General features: G+C 39.0%; 1 protein-coding gene across 1 annotated transcript in view; it reads right to left on the reverse strand.

The window, feature by feature from the left end:
* LOC104959637 (metabotropic glutamate receptor 5-like) overlaps window positions 1-23,649 on the reverse strand; it is a 59,379-nt gene that overhangs the window by 22,716 nt on the left and 13,014 nt on the right. The gene's annotated exons all lie outside the window — the stretch shown is intronic.

A 23,649-nucleotide genomic window follows, 5' to 3' on the forward strand; every position in this document is an offset into this window, starting at 1 on the left:
TGGAAGCATTTCTAGATGGCTATCCATTACAGGATAGATAACGCCTGTATGAAATGCGGGTGTGATGGTGTGGTGTCACATTTGTTAAGTGGTAGCGGATTGGGATTTTGCAGTGGTTCTGTCGACAAAGCTTGTTGCCACAGATACGTGAGAAAACGCTACTTTATTGGGCACAGACATGTTAAGAAATGAGTTCATTTATTTAGTTAAAAAAAGTATAAGTTATGCACTCTAAGTGGTCAAAATATAATTCTAAAAGGAAAAATGTTGTGAAATTCCTCTAATATGTTTTTTCATTATCTATTACTGTCTAATGTTACCTCTGTGAGCCTTTCAAAGTGACTGAATCACTTGTTGATTGGCTTGATGATAACTCCCACACATTTACAACCAGGACCCGTTGCGATGAGTCATAATTAGACATTAGGGATTTTTCATGTGAAGAGGACGCGAGCTAAGAAGATTTGGGGTTGGCCCTTTGGCTGTAGCATTAATAAGTATTTCAATAACAGTTTGTTGAATTTGGCTGTTTGAATTATTAGCACATCCAGGGTTTCCTATAATTACGTCAATGTGTCACAGAAGTCTTCAATGTTCAGACACATTGAAGGACCTCCAGTAAATGATCTGTTTATTGAGAAAATTGAAAGGCAGGCTCTATAAAGAATAACTTAGATTTTTTACTTTTCACCAGAGTCATGACCAGAGAGATTTAAATATGTTGGACTGGTAATAACTGGATAACAGAAAGCCATGAGATAAAGCCATCTTCATGAAAAATAAGTCTTGTAGATTAGAAAAAAAATCCATAGGGCTTGAAATAGTTCTGACTTGTTTTAAACTTTTAGCAATACCTATTGATGCTCAAACCATTGACCGTTGTTCAGGTCTGGTGTCATGCAGAGGACGCGTCCCATGCAGAGCGACAAAGTGCTATCACCACATGTCCTCATAATGGATCAATAAGTAGCTCCCCTGAGGGGAAAACAAACAGCATTTGATGTCTTTACTTGAGTAGGCTATTTGCTCCTGTGTTTAACAAAGTGTTGTATTGACGGAGACAAAGCGGGTGGAAGAGTGAGAAACACAGTAGTGAGAGAAAAATGAAGACATAAAAATCAAAGAGATTGATGAGTGAGGCAGTGAAAACCGATCCAAAATCAAACAATCATTGATCAGCACTTCCTGTGTTGATAGATTTCTTATTTTGTTTTCTCTCCACATCCGTCTCTTTCAACCTCTCATTAACACATTCATGTCTCCCTTGAGCCCCTTCGCTCTTTTTTATACATCCATTCCTCCAACTCTGACATTCCACTGCATCCATCAACCAATATATTTATTCTCATTTCTTACTGTTTGTTTTCATGTTTGTTCCTTTGTAGACATTCACAAATATATGATAATCCAAACACATGCACACTATGTTTATCTCTCTTGTGTTGCATTTATATTTTGTTGTTATGATTTTGGAGCATTTTACTTTCTTTTACCTATAATTATTTAGCTTTTCACCTGTTTGGCAATTTTCCCAGCAGATCACACATGAAACTCATCAAAAGCAGAACGACAAGTGTGACATGTGAGCAACAAACACACACAAAAACACCTGCAATAATCATCACCTGAAAGTCTAAATGTATTTCTAGAAAGTTGTCACTAATTCAAATGAGCAAATGTGACCTTACTGTCTGACCAAATGGCTTCACTCCCACTAAAAGATCCTGTCTGGTCAAATATAAGTATTTAATAAATCGTAAGCTCCCAGTACAAATCACGGACATGTCTGTTCTCTGTCTAACACAAATAGAAAATCAGATTTTTATCACTTCACAATCAGCACTGTAACTCCCACACATGATGGACCAACACAAATAAACATCCACTTTCTTTTGAAAACCACATCATTATTTTATAATTGAAACATGTTTATTGTTTGGTAACATGAAAATCAAAAACTGTTCTCATGATCTCAGATTAGTTTCCTAGGGCGTAATTAAAGTGAGATTTAAAAATGAGATGAACTCTGTTTTTATTGAATACTCATTGCTGAATGTCCTGGAATACGCTGGAAAAAAGCAGGGATCACTGATGTAGGAAAATGTTTCTATTTGAACACCATGAAAATGCTATGCAATGGTGTAGTGTTCTCACGTTTGGTGTCATTTGTCATAGTAGGCGGTGAGACACAGTAGGAGTTGAATGTTACCATCTTTCAAAAACTAAAATCTTGTTCTCGAGGCTGAACACAATGCTTTAGGTCTTTATTTCTGTAATTGTACCACAAAATTATTTTACCTCAAGTAAAGTGTTTCAAATTTACGGAAGAGGATTAGGGCCACATTAAAAAAAAAATGTGCTACGAAAAAATTCAGAATTCTGACTTTTTTTAATCAGAATTATGACTTTAATCTCAGAATTATGACTTTTTCCTCAGAACAAAAAAACATAATATTTTTTGGGAGAAAAAAGTCAGAATTCTGACTTTAATCTCAGAATTCTGACTTTTTTCTCAGAATTCTGACTTCAAAGTCAGATTTTTTTTTCTCCCAAAAATAATATTTTTTTTCAAATCCTCCCAAAAAAATAATCATGTGGCTCTAATCCTCTTCCGTACAAACTAAAGCCCTTTAGTATGAAATCCTAATGCTTTATCATGGAACACTTTATTTACAATTTGTTACGTTCCAGGCTCCTTCATTATCTATGTTGACTTTAAAGAAAAGAATATACTTTAACTTATTTTTTCCCATTTGTCAGTGTACTTATTTGTTTGAACCTATATGATTTTATTTATGTTTATCTAAGTCTACTTGTGCTGCTATTAGTTTACCTGCTGAAGGACAAATGAAGGATTTCTAATTGCTGAAGTATGGAAAAACATGGTGAGCAGTCTTTCAGCGAATCCCAAAACTATGATTTAAGTAGTTAACCTAAATGCAAATAACCTGCTCTTTAGAGGATATTAGTATCCTCTTAGGAGACTGGACTGTTCAATTCCAAAGCGTCAGTAAATCCTGGTGGGCAGATTTAAAAGGGATGAGAGGGGCTAATGTGATTGGCAGTGATTGACACAAGCCCAAAACGCAGTCACTGATAAAGTATGACAAATTAATTCCTCCCACCCGATTTTGAAGCCATGTTCCTCCAACCACAAAATTATCAAGTCCTCTGTATAACTAGAAAGTGCATCAAAGATACACACGGATGTTCACTGATCGACATTTATAGTATGCAAGTATGTAGGCGATGTTGCTGCTAGAAGATGGCTCTAGAGGAAGCCTCAGGCTCAATGTATACATTTTTAAGAGAGTGCAATGAGAGTTTGTTTGTGCATCTATGTGTGTGTAAGGGGGGGATGGTTGTCTAGGTGAGTGTGTGTCATCCAGGCTAATCAAACACTCATTCTATTTTTGATCAATACCACTATCATTAATAACATCCTCGTTGTATCTCTCGTACTCTCTGTCTGTCTGTCTGTCTCTCCACATGTCTAAGAGAGCAAGGCTGTTACCATGGTTTCCATCCCACACACACACACACACACACACACACACACACACACACACACACACACACACACACACACACACACACACACACACACACACACACACACACACACACACACACACACACACACACTTTTTCTATTCACTATTCAATTAACTTCAGATGGCCTGTCTCTACCAATATTGGAAATGCTATTTGCATAATAGTACAGTATGCCAATATTGTAGGCCAATGCACTACCTAAAGCAGAACTTTACGAACCAATTCTAGACACTGAGGCCTGAGGCCATTTCCTTTCCATTCTGTTCATTTAAAGTATAAATAGAAAGTGGAACTCATTTGCAAATGATTATTAATTGTCCCTTCGTTCTTTCCTGGTGGTGAAATTTGCCCCAAGCCGAATGTTTTTTACTCTGAGTTCCAGCAAAAGTCAACCAGTGATTATTGATAACAGAAAAACTAAAAAGCCCTCAACAAACATATATTTGATGCATCTTGAAACTCATTACTATATTATCTGATGTCTTCCCCTTTGTTTAAGATTTGTAACAGTTGCAATTGAGTTCAACCAGCTATCATCACAACCAGACAAAGATGCAATCAAAAACGTGTCATTAGAGCTGAACAATAGATCACACTATCAATGACTTATGGGAGCAGTGCAAAGTAGAAGCAGAGCGTTGTGGTGAACATTATAAATTCTCTCTTTGTCTCTCAAAGAAATCAAGAAAGTTGCCTTAAGAATCAAAACAGATTTTGTTCTTAATTTGCTCTTTTGACAAAGGACTGGATGAGTTTCCTGACAGTCTGCAGCTGAGAGGACAAGAAGTAACCCTGTGTGTTTCAGCTCAGACTGAGATCCTACTTCACCCGAAACTCAATTTCCGGGTAAATTGATAAAACTCTGATAATCTTCCCAATCCTTCCTGTATGTCTCCGTTCAACAATACTTAGATAAAATGCAAGAGTTCATTCAAGTTGGTAATATTTTTAACTCAAGCATTCATACCCTTGCTTCAGCTCCGTCCATCTACAGAAAATCTACTTCCATTTGCTCCGTCTGCTACCGTTAACCTTGGTTGCTTTGTAGAATGCAAATTTACAACAAGTACAAATGATGTTTTACCCTTTAGTTTTGTGAAACATGGCATGTACAATCTTAACTAAAACAGTCTTTAACATACACATGTTTAGACAGTATATGAACTAAACAATGGATTTCTTAAAGCTGTATACACGCATATCCAAACCAAATAGGGCAGTTGCCTAGCTGAGGGTGAGCAAACAGTGAAAGAAATATATAAATAGCTCGAATGTTCTTGTATTTATTGCAAGAACCTTTCCAGCACAACTCTTCATTCTGAAATATTTTTATTGATTGTACCCCAAACATCAGCAAAATGACAAAAACATAAACCAAATACACACCCACACTCACTTCTATTAACTCCAACGCAACCATCACATACCCCATAACCCCTCCCATCCACATACTCACAACAGATAGAAAGTAAAATACAAATTATAATTATTATTAATTAAATAGATACATTGAAAATTGAGAATAATTTGTGTATAAAAAAGGAAAATAAATAAAAAAAGCATCTAGTTTTTATCCGGTTAAAGGCTGGCCTTATTCAAATATTCAATGTAGGGCTTTCAGATTTTGGGGATTTAGGGATTTAGGATGTCCTTTAGCTAACATTTATGAAAAGGGCATTTCATTTAAAGGGGGCATTAAAGTAATAGACTTCTAAAGCCAGTACATGGTGATTTTTTTAGAAGGAAAGTTGTGTGTTGTGGGCAGTAAAAGGATTGGGATTAAGGTTCATACCATAAACTTTTCCAAGTGTGTTACATATTTGACAACCGAAAAGCATTCACTTTTGGACAGGACCTGAACTAGCGTGCAAGTATTGAAATTATCACTGGTAATTGGATACGTTTTTTCCAAATTCAGCATTTGTATTTGAAAAAAACCAAAACGTTTTACTGCTTGAGACCATGCCTAACACGCAGAGGAAGATATGGTCTTGACGGCTGTCGGGTATTGGGACACCAATTTCCTCTTTCCAAATCTGTTTCAGATGGGCTGTCGCGTTAAGATGAAGGGAATCGATGGAGCCATATATTTTGGAGTCGGAGCATTCATGGAACTCGTATCTTTTATTAATCTTTAGACGTACATTTCCCCTCTGTGGGACTAAGGTATTCTGATTCTCTTGTGTTTTAAGGAGATTAGAATCTACTTCTGCTCACAAGGTGATTTGGTTTATCATTGAAAAGAGTTTTAAAAAATATCTGAATTTCTTTTCAAATGAAACATATAGAAAAACGTGTGATCATTAGGAGAAAAAGGTAAACATGGTAAAGGCCACAGTTAAAAGTATCAAAGCATGAGCCGTGTGTTGTAAACAGAACAAAAACAAGAGCTCACTGTATTATTACATCGCCTACAGCTTAACAGGGATAACCCTTTGGAGTATTTCATCTGAATTAAATTGATTTGATGATCTGTGAATGAACCACATTGTTTGGGTATTTACAGCTTAAAATAAATGTTCATTTGCGTTATTGTTTCACTTTGACCTCAGTCGTGCTGTGCTTTGTCACAATACAGGTTTGATGTGAGAGTGGAGGCATGCATTTCAATCCCAGCCTTGTTATATCAGGGTACATATCTGGATAGTTGTGTAATCACTGTTGTGGAGAGATTGGTTAGGCTGGGGAGAATAAGGCAACATTTTTGAATCTGATCTGAAGCTGTGCTGTCAATAGGTCAATTTAGTAATTAATGTCTGAGTTCAATAACATCGTGCCACCCGACCCCAACCCACCCACTCACTAGCTGCCATGGCAACCTGGCAGAGATTCTAGATGAGCATCTGCTGCTTACAACCATACATACTGCACACGAACATACACAAACGCACCAGCAGTCCACCAACCTAACCTGACAACAATAATTACTGTGGCAGACAACGCAGGTGGGGAAAGAGAACACAGGTCACTCACAGATAGACGTTTACAATCTGGCAAAGCAGGAACGATTCAAGAAAGAAAATGTAAGCTGCTACGGATGTCTTTGGACATCAAAAACAAAAAGTGTTGGCATCACAACAGCTGCACATACATAATCTCTGCTGTCAAAATTCTAACTCGGAACAACAAACAAACAGTCGTCCCACAAAAAAAAGTGTGTATTTAGTGGTTTAATGCATTAAAAATGCATCTCTCATAAGTAGATGAAGGCTCCCTGAACACAACAACATACTGTAGCAACAACTGTCCATTTGTGTCATCACAAAGTAATCTGCAGCAGACTGTTATGCAAAACACTAGTAGGGTGTGCTTTTTACTAATCCTATGCAGTCTCAATTTATAAAGGCAAGCACTCACTAGTTGGGATATAAGAGTTACCTCATTCAGCCCCTCCCCTCTGATGGATGGTGAAAAGGAGCATCAGTGCCCTGGATTTTCATCATGTAGTGGGTTGTTTCTCCCAGAGGACATTTAGGCTAAGACACCTCACAAAGTTGCATGTTATGATGAAATAATGCATGTTATATTTTTAAATAATGGCTTCTGGATTTAGAAAGCAAATCCAGTAACAATTTTGGCTACATGGCACACCTTGTCAAAGACATGCTTTATGTTTTTCATTGTCTATGAAGTGTGAGTCACATGAGGGGCTAAGCCATATGCAATCCATCAACGTGTGGGTGGCTTTTTAGTGAGGCTTTAGGAAAAATCTGATCTTTGACTTTTTTTTTGCAAGATGTAATTTGAAAAGAAAATGCCTGCCAGACTTCAACCAGAACACCTCATCTTTAAATATCCTCAATCTAACGGAGGTCAAAGTTCACAATGACAACAGCAAAACTAATTTAGCCAAATGTCAGGACGGTCATTCACACAGACAGTGGATCTAAACTCTGATACTGTGTGTCCGTGTCCGTGTGTGTGTGTGTGTGTGTGTGTGTGTGTGTGTGTGTGTGTGTGTGTGTGTGTGTGTGTGTGTAGTAGTAGTAGTAGTAGTAGTAGTAGTAGTAAGTAACGTAACGTAACGTAACGTAACGTAACGTAACGTAACGTAACGTAACGTAAACGTAAACGTAACGTAACGTAACGTAACGTAACGTAACGTAACGTAACGTAACGTAANCAACAGCAAAACTAATTTAGCCAAATGTCAGGACGGTCATTCACACAGACAGTGGATCTGTGTCTGTGTCCGTGTGTGTGTGTCCGTGTGTGTGTCCGTGTGTGTGTGTGTGTGTGTGTGTGTGTGTGTGTGTGTCTTTGAGTGAGATGGATGCAGGGCCTGTGTCCGTGTGTGTACCCAACTGTGTAATTATCTGAGTGATCGGACCACTTTACACGCCCATCATTCAATAACACGCGCACACACACACACACACGGCAGAACAGCCCACGCCTGCTTACCTTGGCAGCAGGTTCACTTTTACTCATCTATCCATGCCACACTTCATTAACCTCGGTCTCTATTTTTTCTGACAGTGCCTCACCTCTCATCTCTTTCCGGTTTCTCCCCACGTCAGGATCCTCTTTTTTTCCTTCTCTCCAAATGTCTTCCACTTCATACATCTGTCTTTATCTATTTCTCTCACGCTTATTTCCTCTTTTATATATTTCTCCCCTAAGGTCTTGTCGCTGTGCATTCTCAATCTATTCATTACTTGCTATCTGTTCCATCTGTGGCTTTCATTTAAAGGTTCGTTGAACTTGCTATTTATTTTCCAGACCATTTCTTAATCTTACACAGAACCATAACTGCATTGGAAAATCGTCACTACAATTTAGAAACCCAAATGTCTGGGAGAAATAGGAATGGATTAATGTCACACACAGATACACAAACACATGCAAAAGATCTTTAAAGGATGTGGAACGTTTCAACAAAAATAAGCATTTAATGTATAAATCACCACAACTGTACATTTGCATTTCAACCCTACTGTCACAGCATTAGTATTACTATGAAAATATTTTATTTTCCTCACAGTTTCCATCTTGACCCTAATGTTGACACTTTAAATAGCCTCGAAGTGACCCTTTTTCCAAATTATAGTTCAACAAAAAGCCTTTTAAACCTTAGATATGGCTTTACTGGCTCAGTTGTCTGTGTAGATAAGTCACACAGATAGACGTACACACTCTTTGCTTCTTCTAACTTCATTCACACACTCTCTGTCCAGGCTAGTTTAAGCATAGAGTGTATTTCAGATCTTGGCAACCCTGCTGATGTCCCCTGGGCTTCAGAAACAGACTCTGATTTGATATGGGGGACACAATCACAACTGTCGAGGCAGTATACAGGGAGAATTTAAAGCAAAAGTTACCAAGACACCAACATATTCAATAAAGATTGACTGTGAGAAGGGCAGGTGGAGATGTAAAATACAGTAGAAAAACTGGATCTACAGAGCCTCATCTGAATTACTGTTGTCCCCCTTTTTCTAATACATGCACAAATCAAAAAGCGGTAGTCAGACAATCTATTCATATCCTTTTTTTATTCTGTACCGACACATTGACACGAACTATAGCTCAGAGAAGGTTACTTGGAGAGGGAGGGACGAGGAGACAGAATAAGTCGTGACAGAAACAGACAAAGTCTTTTCCCTAATGAAGAGAAATGATATGTATTTCCCAGCTCCATTTTTAGAATGCTAACATCAACAATGTGTATTGACCTTCAGGGCCTGTTCAAACTCACTCTCACTTGTTGGACTAAATGTCATTTCTATCAATGTTTAAAGCAATTGAGAAGTATTTAATTGTAACAGAAGTTGTTGGAAGACGTTAATGTTAAGTCCATATGATCACATGCCGTTGTGGAGGCAAAACATTGGCAAATATCCAATTCAATTTGTTTTCATTGCTGCACAAATCTACTTGGAATCAATGTAAGTGGGGGGTAGAGTAAGGTAGAAGGAGGCAGGGTTAGAAGGCCAGTTAAAAATAGTAATTAGCCATGGCTTCAACAAATACAGATTCTAAAAAGGAAAGAGAAAGAGGGTAAAAAAAGCACTGATGTCTGTAAGAGGAAGGAGAATATCTGTATTACACTTTCTTCCAAAAGGCATATCACAAAGTCTCTACCTACTGAATAATTGGAAACAATGTATGCCTCATGTGCAAAAAGCATGGCATTGGTCTCTTATTCATATACACAGTTTGCAGTTTAGTGAAACACTTTAAATGAATGACTTTGTTGACACTTAAATCAATCATTGCATTTGTAAAGTGGATGAGCACTTTAAAATGTCAATGCTAACATCCCACCTCCACAAAAACACATCCATATGTAATGTTAAAAGCACATTTAATAGTCTTCTTTGAAATATAAATAATCATGTGATTACAATAAATTGGTGTTTGCTTTGTATTTCTATTCACTGTATATTACAGTATAATAGGAATGTGTTGTAGAGGGCATGAACACTTTAGTGAAGTGGACCTTGCATTTCCATTTGTATATTGGCAGAGCTTTGTTCTACTGTAAGCTGAACAACATACAGCTTGAATTTAATTTAAGTTGTGACTGACTGACTGTGATGCATGGTAAATGAGAACAAAAACCAATTGTCCATTTGTATTTTCCCTCTACCAACAGAGGTACTATTGGATCAAATAAAAAAGCAGTGACATGAGGAGGAATAGAGAGGGAGATGAAGAGTGAAAATAACTTTAGGTGGGGAGGTAGAGAATGAGATAGGAGTGCGGACAAGGAAAGAAAGATGGATGAGTGCAGATAACAGACATTATTCGACTCCAGCTGGGGTCTTTGTCTGGGCGCAGCTAACCGTGAGAGTCACACATACACACACACACACTCTAAAGTATATTTAGAAGACACACAAATACATTCTCATACATTGGTTCAGCAACAAATCGTATCTGTTGAATAGTGTGCATGTGTGTGAGTATGGGAGTGAAATGAAAAGTATGTTTTGACTTGTCTCTCCTATATGGACAACAAATATAGTTCAACATTTAAATTAAAACATTGAAAGCAGTGAGGATGACAATTATCTGTCTCTTAAGCCCCACATTCAACAGCAGGTTAAATACAAATGACAACTGAATTAGGTTTCTACTTTAGAAACTAGTCTTGTTCTCTCTCGAGGCCAAAGAAATGTTTTGCTGCAACATTTATGTCGGTGCTGGACCATGGTGATGTGGTTTATGTTAATACGTCTTCTACAGGCATTGAGGTTCATTACAAACCTTAAAACCCTTCATCACCATTGCGGCTTGTATGCTTGGATTCGATGGTCTGCTCTGACCACCCGTAGACAAAAGCTTTGGCACACCCATAGGCTTTTCTTGGTGCTCTCCAGCTTTATTTTCAGATTTACATCCGTCAGAATAGTACAGGAACACATCGGCTTTGTTCTGAGGACTGGTTTCCGCTAACTGTCCCTAAAACAACTTTGAGCTGGGGAAAAGGGCATTCAGTAGCGCTGCTCCATTTGCTTGGAACCAGGTGCAACATGAACTGAAACTCAGAGAGCTGGTCTCTCTAACCAATTTTAAAGTACTTCTTAATGACCGAGAAGCAGACAACTCTGTCTGTAGATGCTTTTTAAGATGACGATCGGATTGTGACCATTATGTTCTCAGTTTTTGTTTTTAATGTGTTTTTAACTGTGCTGCTTCCTATCATGGCCAGGAATCTCCTGAAAAAGAGATTTTTGTTATCCCAATGAGACCTTCCTGGTTAAATAAAGGTTGAATAAAAAAAGTCAAATGAAATGGCAAAAAGGAACGAAACAGCAAACAGCAGACTCTGAAGAGCGTGAGAAAAACACCCAGAGTGGAGAGGTTCAAGTCAACTAAATCCACAGAGATAAGACAAGATTGAGAGAGACAAGAGAGTGAGGACGAAGTGGCACAGATATCATCTCTAGGGGCGGAGATACAATGACTGACAGAAGGGTGGATCAAACGGAAGAAGGCAGTGTTTTGTATCTGTGTTTCTTTACAAGGTGGAGAAAAATGGAGAGAGTGGAGAGAGAGAGAGAGAGAGAGAGAAACACAAGGCAAGAGAAATGGAGGAATAATGTCAGTGGGTGGAGAGTTATAGAGAGATAGAAGCTGTATATTCTGCCTCTTCCTCCCAGTCTGGCCTCATCACTTTTTATTGCTCCACACATAAAAGTGTCAACTCTCATATTCAGCACAGCGGACAATGTAATATCACCTTCTCAGGTATTATACCACCAATGTAACATTACTCTCTCCCTCTTATTTCTGCTTCATCTTTATCACCACGGTGGCCTTTTGGTCTCTCGCTCCCTGATCCTCTTTACGTCTCTGCTTTTCCAACCTGCTCTACATCATCTTACTTTCCTCTCAGCACTCCTCCAATTTCTCAGTTTCTACATCCTAAGACCACTGTGCCAGAGCCAAGTCGTTTAACTGACTTCAAAGGCAACGTCCGGGACCAGACTGAGAGGTGAGAGTCGAAGTTAAGCTGTGTCGTTATTTGGCATAGACATTTCCATTCAGTGTAAATGATGACTAGTCAGGACACAAGGAATGATTACAGCGACCCGTTATGAACCTACGCTAATATGACACACAACCAAAAATCATAACTATAGTTATTATATTATAAATACTATAAAAATGTTTATATGGCATTAATATTAAACCAATACACACTATATACTGCTGAAATTCATCTTCCATCACTGTAAAGACTGAGAACCTACCGGTTTCAACTAAACTTGGATAACAAATTCAAAAAAAGAACTTAATTTAAGAAATTAAGAAAGATTAATAATGATAAATGCTCTACTTATGGTTTGGTCTATTTCAAACTAGCGCACCAGGCTTATTCAATGCAATTGCAGGTCTCTTGCTTTCCTGAGTTCATCAACATTGGTTGATTGCACTTGTTGCAAGTCACTTTGGACCAAAGCAGCAGCTAAATGAGATGAACCGCAACAGGCCATCACAGGCCATGGACATTTAAGACAACAATCTCCAATGCCAAGTATATTATTACCACACACTCTTCTCTTCACTCATGCACACACACACAGGCATTAATGGACCATCTTGTGTAACCCTAATGACGGACCGGCAGCTTAAAAGCAGCAGTCACTATTCCCTGCTTTACACAACGGCAATAATTATACTGCTGGGCTGCACACATACACACACGCACGCACACACACGCACGCACGCACACACGCACGCACGCGCACACACGCACGCACACACACGCACGCACACACACACGCTGTCTGTTTGACAGCAGAGATTAGCGAGGAGAGGTGCAGATAATGCCCGGTAACGAGACATCCAGATTATCGCCCACAGAATCCTGAGAGTGTATGTGTCGAAGGAAAGAAAAAGAGATAACTAGACAGATCTACGGTAAATTAGCTGCATGTTCGTTTGGATTTGAATGACATTCACACATCTCATTGGTACCACATATATCTCAAGCAGCACTCTACTCTTTTTCTCCCGCTCCTAAACCCTTCCGGCGTTTGTATGTGGCTTATTTGCATTAAAAAAGGGAGTAAATCATTGAGACAACTTATATGATACATAATTATGTATATATAATATTGATTGATCGATGAATAAATAGCTACTGAATCAGATGTAACATACTAGATACATTTTTTTAGTCAGGATACAGTATATTACATATAAGCTAATATACATCATACATCTGTGTACAAACACATGAATTTACAAGGGTATCGTTAGACATGGGTTTTTACTGTAATGGCAGGTAAAGATATAATGTACAGATTTAGTGGTTTTGTTTGCCTTTTCACCCACAGCACTGATCCACTTCTCACAGCTTTAAACCACAGTAGCTGGGTATTCTTTCAGCACTGGGAAATATTATTCTTGAATCTGTTTATACTCTGAGCGCATAGAGGATAGTAGAAAATGCTGCTTGTCCTCTGTGTGTCCTAATTAACACAGTTAATGTTAGTACACTCTGCTGTCTGGGGAGCAATGTATTTTCTGTGGAAATCAATCTCTTTGGCCATAGTGTGTCTCTGGTGTTAGCGCATGCTCAATAATGTGGTTTGCTTAAACTCATCAATGTCAGCAATGGATTTTCCCACATAAAAGCTTTATGCTGCATTGGTAAGAAACTTTATTACTTTAGAAATGTTATTGTTAGTATTTTTTATTAGCAACACATTTTAATAGCTTTTCTCTGGAGGCAATGTTTGTCGACTGATCTTCTGATACACCTTTGCTTTCATTTTGTTTGTATTTATTAACAATCCCCCGACCCTTTTTTTTTTAACTTGTGTTTTTCAGTATTTCTGATTTTTGGCTGGTGTTAGCGAGGAAAGAAACAGGATAATCAGGTGAGAGGGGGGGGGAGCATGCAGCTGTAGGAGCCCAGCAGGGATCAAACCCAGGGCGCTGCAGCAGGGACTCTGCAGGAGTGACACACGGTGAACGCTCTCTACCAGGTGAGGGTTTGCTGCACTCCTTGTGCTTTTGAGATTGTATTGAAAGTCTGCATTTACAGGATGTTTTATTCTATAAAGTCTCCACACTGGATTCATTTATATACAGTAAATGTTTAATAATGTGTGGCACAGACTACAGTATATTCGGATCTCGTTTAACCTCACAATTTGTTAACGCTGTCCTAAAGAACTCAAAGACTTTCCCCGGACTCTAGATGGAAGCAATTGTAGTAACAGAATAGTGTGCCAAATTATTCATGTGTCTACATTGAAAAATCAGCTTAAGCTTTCAATCGGTGACCTTAATAACCCAATGGATATCCATGGAATATTGGGAAATGTCCTCAATGATAGTAACGGGAAACAGATGGAGGCATGTGTACGGTGCACAAATTAAACATCCTGATCCCCCCCATGCAAACTTTCTCTCCATCACACACATTCTCACTCCATCTCTGTCTTTCTATAATTGTCTTGTTCTCTGTCTCCTGTGTTGCTATAGTAACAAGCTGTGCGGGGGCTGTGATGCGGCGCACATCACACCCGTCTCACTGAGCTCACCGGAAGAGAGGGAAAGTGAGGGAGACCGAGACAAATGGGTGACAGCGTTTTGTATATGTGCTTGCCGGAGTCGGGGGAGGACATCCTAAACTGCTAACTTCATGCAGTCGAAGTAGTGTGTACATGTTGACACAAACACATTCAGGATAAATAGCTGCTAAACAAATAGATTTAATGGCGTGCAGATATTTAAAATGACATATGCAATCCATGTCATCAGTTTGAAATCATTGCAAAGGTAATTAACAGTGAAATGTCCCTGCATAACGTATATAGCTCATTAGTTCTGTCTCATTATTAAAGGTGGATTACCCTGATTAACCTTATCTTGATCAACATATTCAACAAAGACTAAGCTGTCAGGATGTTAAGAGCTAAGTAGATACTGTGGAATGACATTAGTAGATTTCGAGAGTGAGGGTAATAAATAAAAGCTACCATGTTTTAATCTACGTATGAAATTGCATCCCGTATGATCCATTGACCCAGAAAATTCACCATTGTTTTTGCACATTTAAAAAATGCACAACAGGAATGAACTACTGTTACCGTCTTTGTCGTTGCTTCATTTGTCATGTTTCTCCATGTATAGCATAATGTGCTGCCCTGTTTTGCATTATCCTTGATTACTTGAAATAAAGCCTAAACTGTGGATCACTTGGGAACATTAACTGTCCATTAAAAGCAATTATGTGGCTCATCAAAACAGAACCGAGGGTACATATAGCCAAATGGCCCTAGACTTCTTCTCCAACCTATTGTGAATGACATCCTCAGTAGACACAAGACACACTGCAGTAGATTAGAGATCAATCGAACAGAAGCAGGAGTAGAACAATCAGTCAACCAAGTTTCTGATAGAAAGATTGAACCCGCACACCAAGGATACAGTCATTGACAGATCATCCATTCAGTCGTGCAGCAACTTTCCTGAGGGGAATTGAATTGGCAGGCTATGAACCTCTGTTTCACCTCCCCCACTTCTTTCTGCCTCTGAAATCCCATCTCATGGGTAAACTAAAGGTTTAGCCACCTTACATTGAAGACTACATATCCAGAAAGTATATGTCATCGTTGCATGCTAAAAAAGAAGGGGACCTAAAAGGCTAATAAGCTTTTGGATGTTAAGTCTATCATCAAGGTATAAAGAAGGAAGCTGCTGGGAAGTAGGCCAACACCATTTCATGACAATCTACTGTAGGAGCCTATACAGACATTTTGTATCAAATCTGTTGTGTTCAGTTTGCTCTGTATGTTCTATCAAATGCGTCTTTTGGTAGCCAATTTCACAAATCCTATACAATGGGGGACAAGCTACTTAGATATAGAGTGATTCTGTATGTTGTGTTTGTATTTGTTCGGACAGACACTAAGGACTGAGCTTCTCGAGTGCCTACGTGCTTGATGTTCTGCCAGACTTTACCTTTCCACTTTTCCACTGCATGTCTCTGTTCATTGTGAACTGAACAATGAATCATCCCAAGCCAGTACATCTCAGTATATTTTCAAGCCAGCCAAGGCAACCCATTTTCTGTTAATATTTCATTTGACGACCCACTTCTTGCTGTGACCCATTAACACATTAGGCAACAGAACAAATCGTCTGATGTGATGAATAGATAAAAGCATATTTTTTATCACACCAAGAAGAGGTGACTTTTAAAAACTGAATTTTAAGAGCAAGGAGAACAGTTATTGAAATACTCGTGATTAGTTGCATTCTTTCTCTCGGCATGTGTCATGCAATCCCGTTTCTCCATTGCTCTCATGCTGCTAATACAAAAACAGTAACACTATTTTAAAATAAAGTATCTGACAGAGCACTTGAAAGCATACATTTTTCCATATTCACATCCTTTGTTCCACTAGGGGTCCGCTTTTGAATAGATCACAGTTCATATTTCTCTTAATTATCTTTGACTGGTTCAGAGTCAGAGCTAAAAAGGGTCAATTAATTTCCTGTCCAGGTATAGAGGAGAGGGCAGGGCAATTCTTTACAGATAGCCTTTTACTCCTGTGATGGATGGCAAGTAAATGTATTGCACAGAAGAGAGAAATAGATTGAAAAGCTGCTGCTGATTATAGCAATAAAGTGGGGAGACATAGAGTCAAGTGTGGAAATGGAAACAGTCGGAGGGAATACAGAGTACTGAGAGCAAACATCAGAGGTAATTTGGGACCTGGTGAGTTCTTTGTTGTCAGTGTTCATTCATTTATGTCTACTATCTTTAAAAAAAAAAATACAAGTAAACTACTGTTACACTTACATTAGTGCATCTCAACAATGTGAAGAAAACAACAATAAGGGAACCCTTTATATTCCTGTGTGGATTACTATGACAACGACTGTTAAAAGGATTATTTGTTTGGTGTGTGTGGATGTGTATTTGAGTATGCTGAGCCATTAGGCTGACGTAACGGTCGGATTAATCCCGCAGTACATCTCATCAATACGCATGAAACCGCAAACACAGATTCATAAGCACACAAACTTAAAGAAGGACAGATATATGCATTTACTTTGGTATCCTTATTTCTACCTCCCTTTACTACCATCACCATCCTTCTGCCTCTTATGTCTGTCTGTTTGTCTCCCCCTCCTCTAATTCCCTGCACTCTTCCCATTGGAGTGCTGTAAGCGGATAAGGCCATTCCCTAGGAGAGCAATAAGAGGATGAGTATGTGTTGGTAGGTGTTTGTGTGTCAGCCATGCCTACAGTATGTGTAGGAATTGATGCACGCATGCATTTTTTGGCATGTTGCACATATCGGTAAGACAGCTGACTCCAGGTAGGTTATCTTGTATTATTTGCCTGTGGTTGTGCCCACTGATCTGCCCTACATACTGTATGGAGAACCTCTTAACTCCCTGTCTAGGGACTCGTAGTTGAAACACAATTAGAAATCCCTTTGTATTGCCTTTTTGTTCTTGTTTCTAGCTGCAGAGTAATCACTAGCAGTCATTAATCAACCGGTTTCTTTTTAGAGGGAACAGAGAGCTAAAAGATCAGGAGGAAATGCAGCCGCAGAACAACCTAATGACTGGAATTTGAGAACAAAATTAACCGGCTCCTACTGCTAATAGCCTATTGTGTGTTGAAGCAATCTAAAGAATGACTAGTATGGAACCAGAGATATCCTTCCCTTCTGGAATATCACTCCTTAAATATGCCGTTTAACGAGAAAACGTTGTAAATTGAACGATGATAGCAACCATACCCTCCAAAGCACCAGAACACAAAGAGCATCCAGACTTTCCATATACATGATTTTGAAGATAGAAAACTGATATTTGTCTGTAGTAACTGTATTTGTCATTTTACCCATGGTACACTAGTGTTATAGGATTTTATATCATGTGGTTTAAAATAGCCAACACCCATTTGCCATATATTCCACACGGTCAAAGCAGCATTACATTTACCAGACTTTTTAGGGATTTGTGTTGTAATGCCATTTGAGTGGCCTCAACATCCCATTAAAAATAATTTACAGCAAAAGCCCTACTGCAGGCGCTGACCTAGAGGGAACATACACAACAACAGCTAAACCTAATACAGTACAACAGAGACAACACCTCCCTATGAGGGTCATTAAAAAATACAATGTATAACACTCAGAGTGCATCACTTTATGAGACTTGAAAACACTGTATCTAATAAAAAGGTGCTTCTGATCCCTGGTATAGCTGTATAAACAAAAACTAAAGTTTGTATAAAATACTTCCATTTAGCATCAGGCACAGAAAGAGAAATATGCCCACAGCTATTAGGAACTACGGCCATTTTAAACTGTGTAAAAGCCCCTATTGCACTTATCTTATGTGTTATTTTTATTTTCAAAAGAGTGCATATTTACTTCTATGTTTATTGCCATTTTGAAATATGTCCATTGGTAAAGACAGTTTGCTGTCAACTAATTATTTTGTTGTAATTCGCATTTCCCCTCATGTTTATTTTCCTGTTTCTAGTAAATACATCAGTATGGTACCCTCAAATTGAAAACGTCTTTAAAGCAGTGTATTTGAGGCCCTTTGCAGGCTCTCATCAGGATGACCTTAAGATGAACAAAGAAGCTGTCGAGCGTAAAGATGCCTGAATTAAAACTAGTTGGCAAAAGGAAATCTGTTGTTATCTGTATGATTATTATTACTTTTTTTGTGTTCTGTTTTGTTACTTACCATTGTAAAGCGTCCTTGGGTTTCGTGAAAGGCGCTATAGAAATTGAAATTATTATTATTATTATTTGTTGTTGTGGGTATTGCCATAAGTCCTCCCACTCAACTCAAGTTGACGCAGACAAGGTAAACATAGAGAACAGAAAGAAGAATGCTTTTTGTAGTATCCTTTCTGTTTGATGGAAAGGAAAAACTCAGAAAGAGAGACAAGGAGAAAAGTAAAGTGTCAAAACGACAGGAGCAACAGGAGAAAGACAAGGAGGCAGAAGGGCAAAAGATAGAGAAAGATACTGACAGAGAGACAGAGATAAAAAGGGAAAACTTGTGAGTTGAATAAAGAATTCTTTGATATCGGATAGCTTCAGTTCAGCAGCCTTTTGATGGGCTGTATGAGAGGACTTCACCCAAACTGACAACGGAAATTGAAAGTCATGGTAGGGCTTCAGCTGGTTTGATGTATGCTTGACACTTTTGACACTAAGGAAGAAATAGATCCAAGGAATTTTGCTTCATGAATTGCTTCCTTTGACACATTCAAAGGAAACAAGCTTGATGTTGAACAACAAAAGAATGACAATAACACGTAAAATATCAAGAATGGTGAAGGTCCCGTGACGCATTCTAAGGCATTACTAGAAATGTGCTTATGTGTCAAAATAAGTGTTTTATTTCTATACTTAATAAAGCAGTTTTTCAAGTTAAGGTTTTTTTCGCCATGGTTGGCATAATTTAACGTTTAAAGACTGTCCCTATGAGTGTGCAGTTTTCTGTACACATTTAGTGAAAAATAGCAAATTTCTGCTAGCACGAAACAGAAAGTGTGAAGCTCTGGAAGAAGTAAAACAAGGAACTCTTTGAGCTACACCACTGAGCTACAGGTGCTGACCCACTGAGGAGCTACTCCTGCACAGTCAACATTACAAACAAAAATGGACAAAAAAGTATCAGGTTGCAACACGACAGCAAGGAGTATCTCCCCTCCGACGTTTGTCCCAAATAAGAAAACCTCTTACAAAATGCATTTTAACATGACTTCAAATCCAAGCACAGAACCAGACTCAACAACAGTATGTGTACTTCATCCACATGCCTAGATTACGGACCAGTTAATATTTTATCAACAATAATAGCCCCAGATCATCACGGCTTAAACATCACAGCTCAACATACTCCATGTCCGAGGCAAAGGGGTCATGGCTGGTTCAACAGAAGGACAGAGAGGATCAAACCGTGTTGAAGTTTTTAAATAGCAAAGATAACAGCTCCAAATGAGTAAGCATTATGTAGGCTGTAGTTTTTGTACAGTAGCAGATGCTAACGAAAAGAGGCCAACATGAAATATGATATCAACGACAGGACTTTAGCTTAAAATCAGATGAGCAATCAGTATTGTCTGCAAAATCCGACTTGTGGAATCTGATCATTCCAAGATATCCCATTTCAAGACACATGGACATACGCACATGTATTGCCCTAAGGAATGGAAGTCTAGATTTTGGAAAGTCTAAGTGTGTCATGGATTAGTGATTCTTCCAAAAAAATAGAACATGCTGTAAAGTGTGTGTGTGTGTGTGTGTGTGTGTGTGTGTGTGTGTGTGTGTGTGTTCTGTTAAAACGTTTCACAGAAGACCTGCAGAGAGAAGCTATGGGGCCACAGACCATTTATTGATCTCATAGCCTTACAGATGACACCGCCCCATAGGGAGATACCTCGCTCTCAACACTTTAACAGGAAATGTCACACACACACACACACACACACACACACACACACACACACACACACACACACACACACACACACACACACACACACACACACACACACACACACACACACACACACACACACACACACACACTGGAAATGTATTATCACAGTGTACCAATACAACATGAAAAATAAATTCCTCTTAATCTCCTTCCACCTCCCTCCATCATGCTTTCCTACATATTCCCCTGTGTTCTATTACCAAAAGCTGTGAAAAGAGCAGAATGAATTCACATTGTTTTATCAATTAAATGACATAAAGCAGCTTTTGTTTTAATCAAAGGATGAATGAACATGAAACAAACAAACATTACACAGCTCAATACTCCTTACATCAAAGGCTGGAAGAGAACTAACAGTAAGTATGAGTGTGTGTATCAGCACCACTGTAAGTGAATGTGTGCCTGTGTAAATGTGTGTGTTTTAGGGCAATCCCAAACCAGGCTGTGATGGATAAACCACACACACACACACACACACACACACACACACACACACACACACACACACACACACACACACACACACACACACACACACACACACACACACACACACACACACACACACACACACACACACACACACACACACACACACACACACACACACACAGCCCTCGACTGCTAATCTCTCCTCTATTCAATCATCTTTTCCCTTCGTTTCCATTCCTCGCCTTTCTGCATCTTTCCTTCCCCCTCCTCGCTCCGTTTGCCTGCTCTGCCCTCACCCTGTCTTTGATCTCCTCTCACTACCATGCAGGTGTACAATCCGCTAAAAATCAATTTTAAGGAGGGGCAGTTTCGAGACATATCAGGTGTTTTGCCACGGTGCCATTTAACCTCTTTCCTTCAAATTTCCTTCAATTTAAAACCAGCAGGAAGTGCAGCCTTAACACACAGCTGTGGTGTGAAGTGGGACAGTGCGGGGCTCTGACCTCTGTTAAACCATCCGTTCAGGGTCTCAGTTCGCATACATCACACTCTTAAACTCAAGCAGGCAGCTGATTACAAAGAAGGATAAAGTGACCCAGAATGAGAGACACGACAAGATGAAGTCACCCTTGAGTGGAAACCAAACAAATTGACTGATGATGAAAAAAGATTATTAATAATGAGGAATGAGAAATGTGAACGAGATGATTGAGATGAGAGGTGTTGGAGAACATCATCACAGGAATGTGCAGGCTCTGAATTTAACTGAAATGGCCAATAGCATTATCAATAAGCCCCTCTTCTGACAGTGCGTGGTGTATTCAATGTCACTCAATGTGACTAAGCAACACATAAAGACCTGCTATACTACACGTTTCCTGACAGTATCGCACATATAGAAGCAACCCACGCATGCATATAGCCATTCACATATCCACATACGCATGCGCCACTTATCAACCCAGCCGCTATGCTGGATTTATCCAAATATGGCAGGGGATATTTCCATGGCAACAGCATGCAGAAGGGGTGCAGACTTGCGCTGGGTGATCTCCACAGAGAGTCGGCTTTTTGACTTTTGATTCAAACTACTCTCTGTCAGTTCATTCAGCTGAATAGCTTTTTCTTTTGTGCAGACTGAATATCTGTCCTCTGGTGAGAATCCAGCGGTGGTTTCCTATTGGCTGCCAACTACACTGCTTGAACTGTGGAGTTGCAAACAAGCATTGGTTTTGAAGTATTGAGTGATATGTATTTATATTTTTTAACCAATGTGTTATCAAGGGCAGGCACAGCACAGAGATTGTTTCCCTGCAATTTGTGTTGCTGCAAATCAGAAAATACAGCCATTTTATAAATAGCACTGATGAAGAGGACATACAGTACCAGGTGAAAGGCAGACGGCGCTTAGGAGTGAATCATATTTCCAACTGAAATGACTGACTATACAACACAGAGATGTTGCTGTGAAGTCGCATAATGTACGTCAGTTATTATCACAGTATGCCCTGCATTACCAGGATGGGAATGTATTCTAGGAAGGGTCAGCGCAATGAGCCATTCATCTAAAAACTAACGTCACAAACCAACACAAACTGAAGGTAGCAGCCTTGTTTGGTACGGTTTTTGAACACACACACACAATCTGCAATTTTTTAAGTCATTTCGTGGATGAACAATAAACTATAGACTCGATAGGTATTTCGAAGCGGTTGCTATGAATGGCTGCAAAAACTATGGGAGGAGGAAATGCAAAACATCAGAATGACAGCTGAAACAGATGTGTTTGTGTCGGACCTAATTTGAATTTGAGAAAGGAGAGGATTTTTCGCGTTAAGAGAGATGAAGAGGTTGTTAACTTGATATAAGTAGAATAATGACAATGTGAATGTGTCCCATAAGTGTGTGTACGTGTAAGTGTGAGTGTTTGTGTGTCCCATGTGGCTGGATATTTATCTCAATCAAGGCTATTCATTTATGGGTCTGTCACTTGCTGGCGCCAAGTGGAATTATAGGACAGAAGCAATCAATACACTGTGTGTTTAGGATTATTTGTAGACAAGGAAGTACATAATCTTAAACCAAGAAACATAGTGAAAAACAGTGAAACCAACTTATGTCAGATGTCAATAATATTACTTCTTATTGTATAATAAACTTATCAGGAGCAGGGTATAAGCCGTGTCAGAGATGAATCATTCAGACTAGCTGCAGGAGGGGGTTATGTTTTATCTTTTAATAAGAGGAACAGTATAAATGTTGCTCAAAATAAGGTTATACTAAGACGTCCGAGGATGAATCAAGTTCCAAAAAATGTACAAACAAATTGAGGAGTCATCAAGCCTTCATCTAACTAATTAAAACGAATAATACAAATGATTGATTTTGATGCGGACGCATTATATCACAATGTTGTTGCAGCCATAAAGAATCAGGGAAAATCAAACATTCATCTCAAATGATTGCAATCTGGAGATCTTGTAGCAGTCCATATTTGTAATGACCACACTTATCTGCCCTAGGTAACTGAATCATCTTCTGCGTGCTCTCGGTAATGTAATTATCCTGGTGTTAAATGGGTGTCTGCCCAGCTGGGATAATCAGAAGTTCCTTCCACAGACCTCCAGTGAGAAGGGCACCCACCCGTGACCATCTGCAATTTACAACTACAGTCATTATGATACTGACGCTAACGAAGGCTGATAT

The sequence above is a fragment of the Notothenia coriiceps genome, unplaced genomic scaffold, assembly GCF_000735185.1.
Source record: "Notothenia coriiceps isolate Sejong01 unplaced genomic scaffold, NC01 NC01_scaffold00030626, whole genome shotgun sequence".
NCBI classification, from domain to species: Eukaryota; Metazoa; Chordata; class Actinopteri; order Perciformes; family Nototheniidae; genus Notothenia; species Notothenia coriiceps.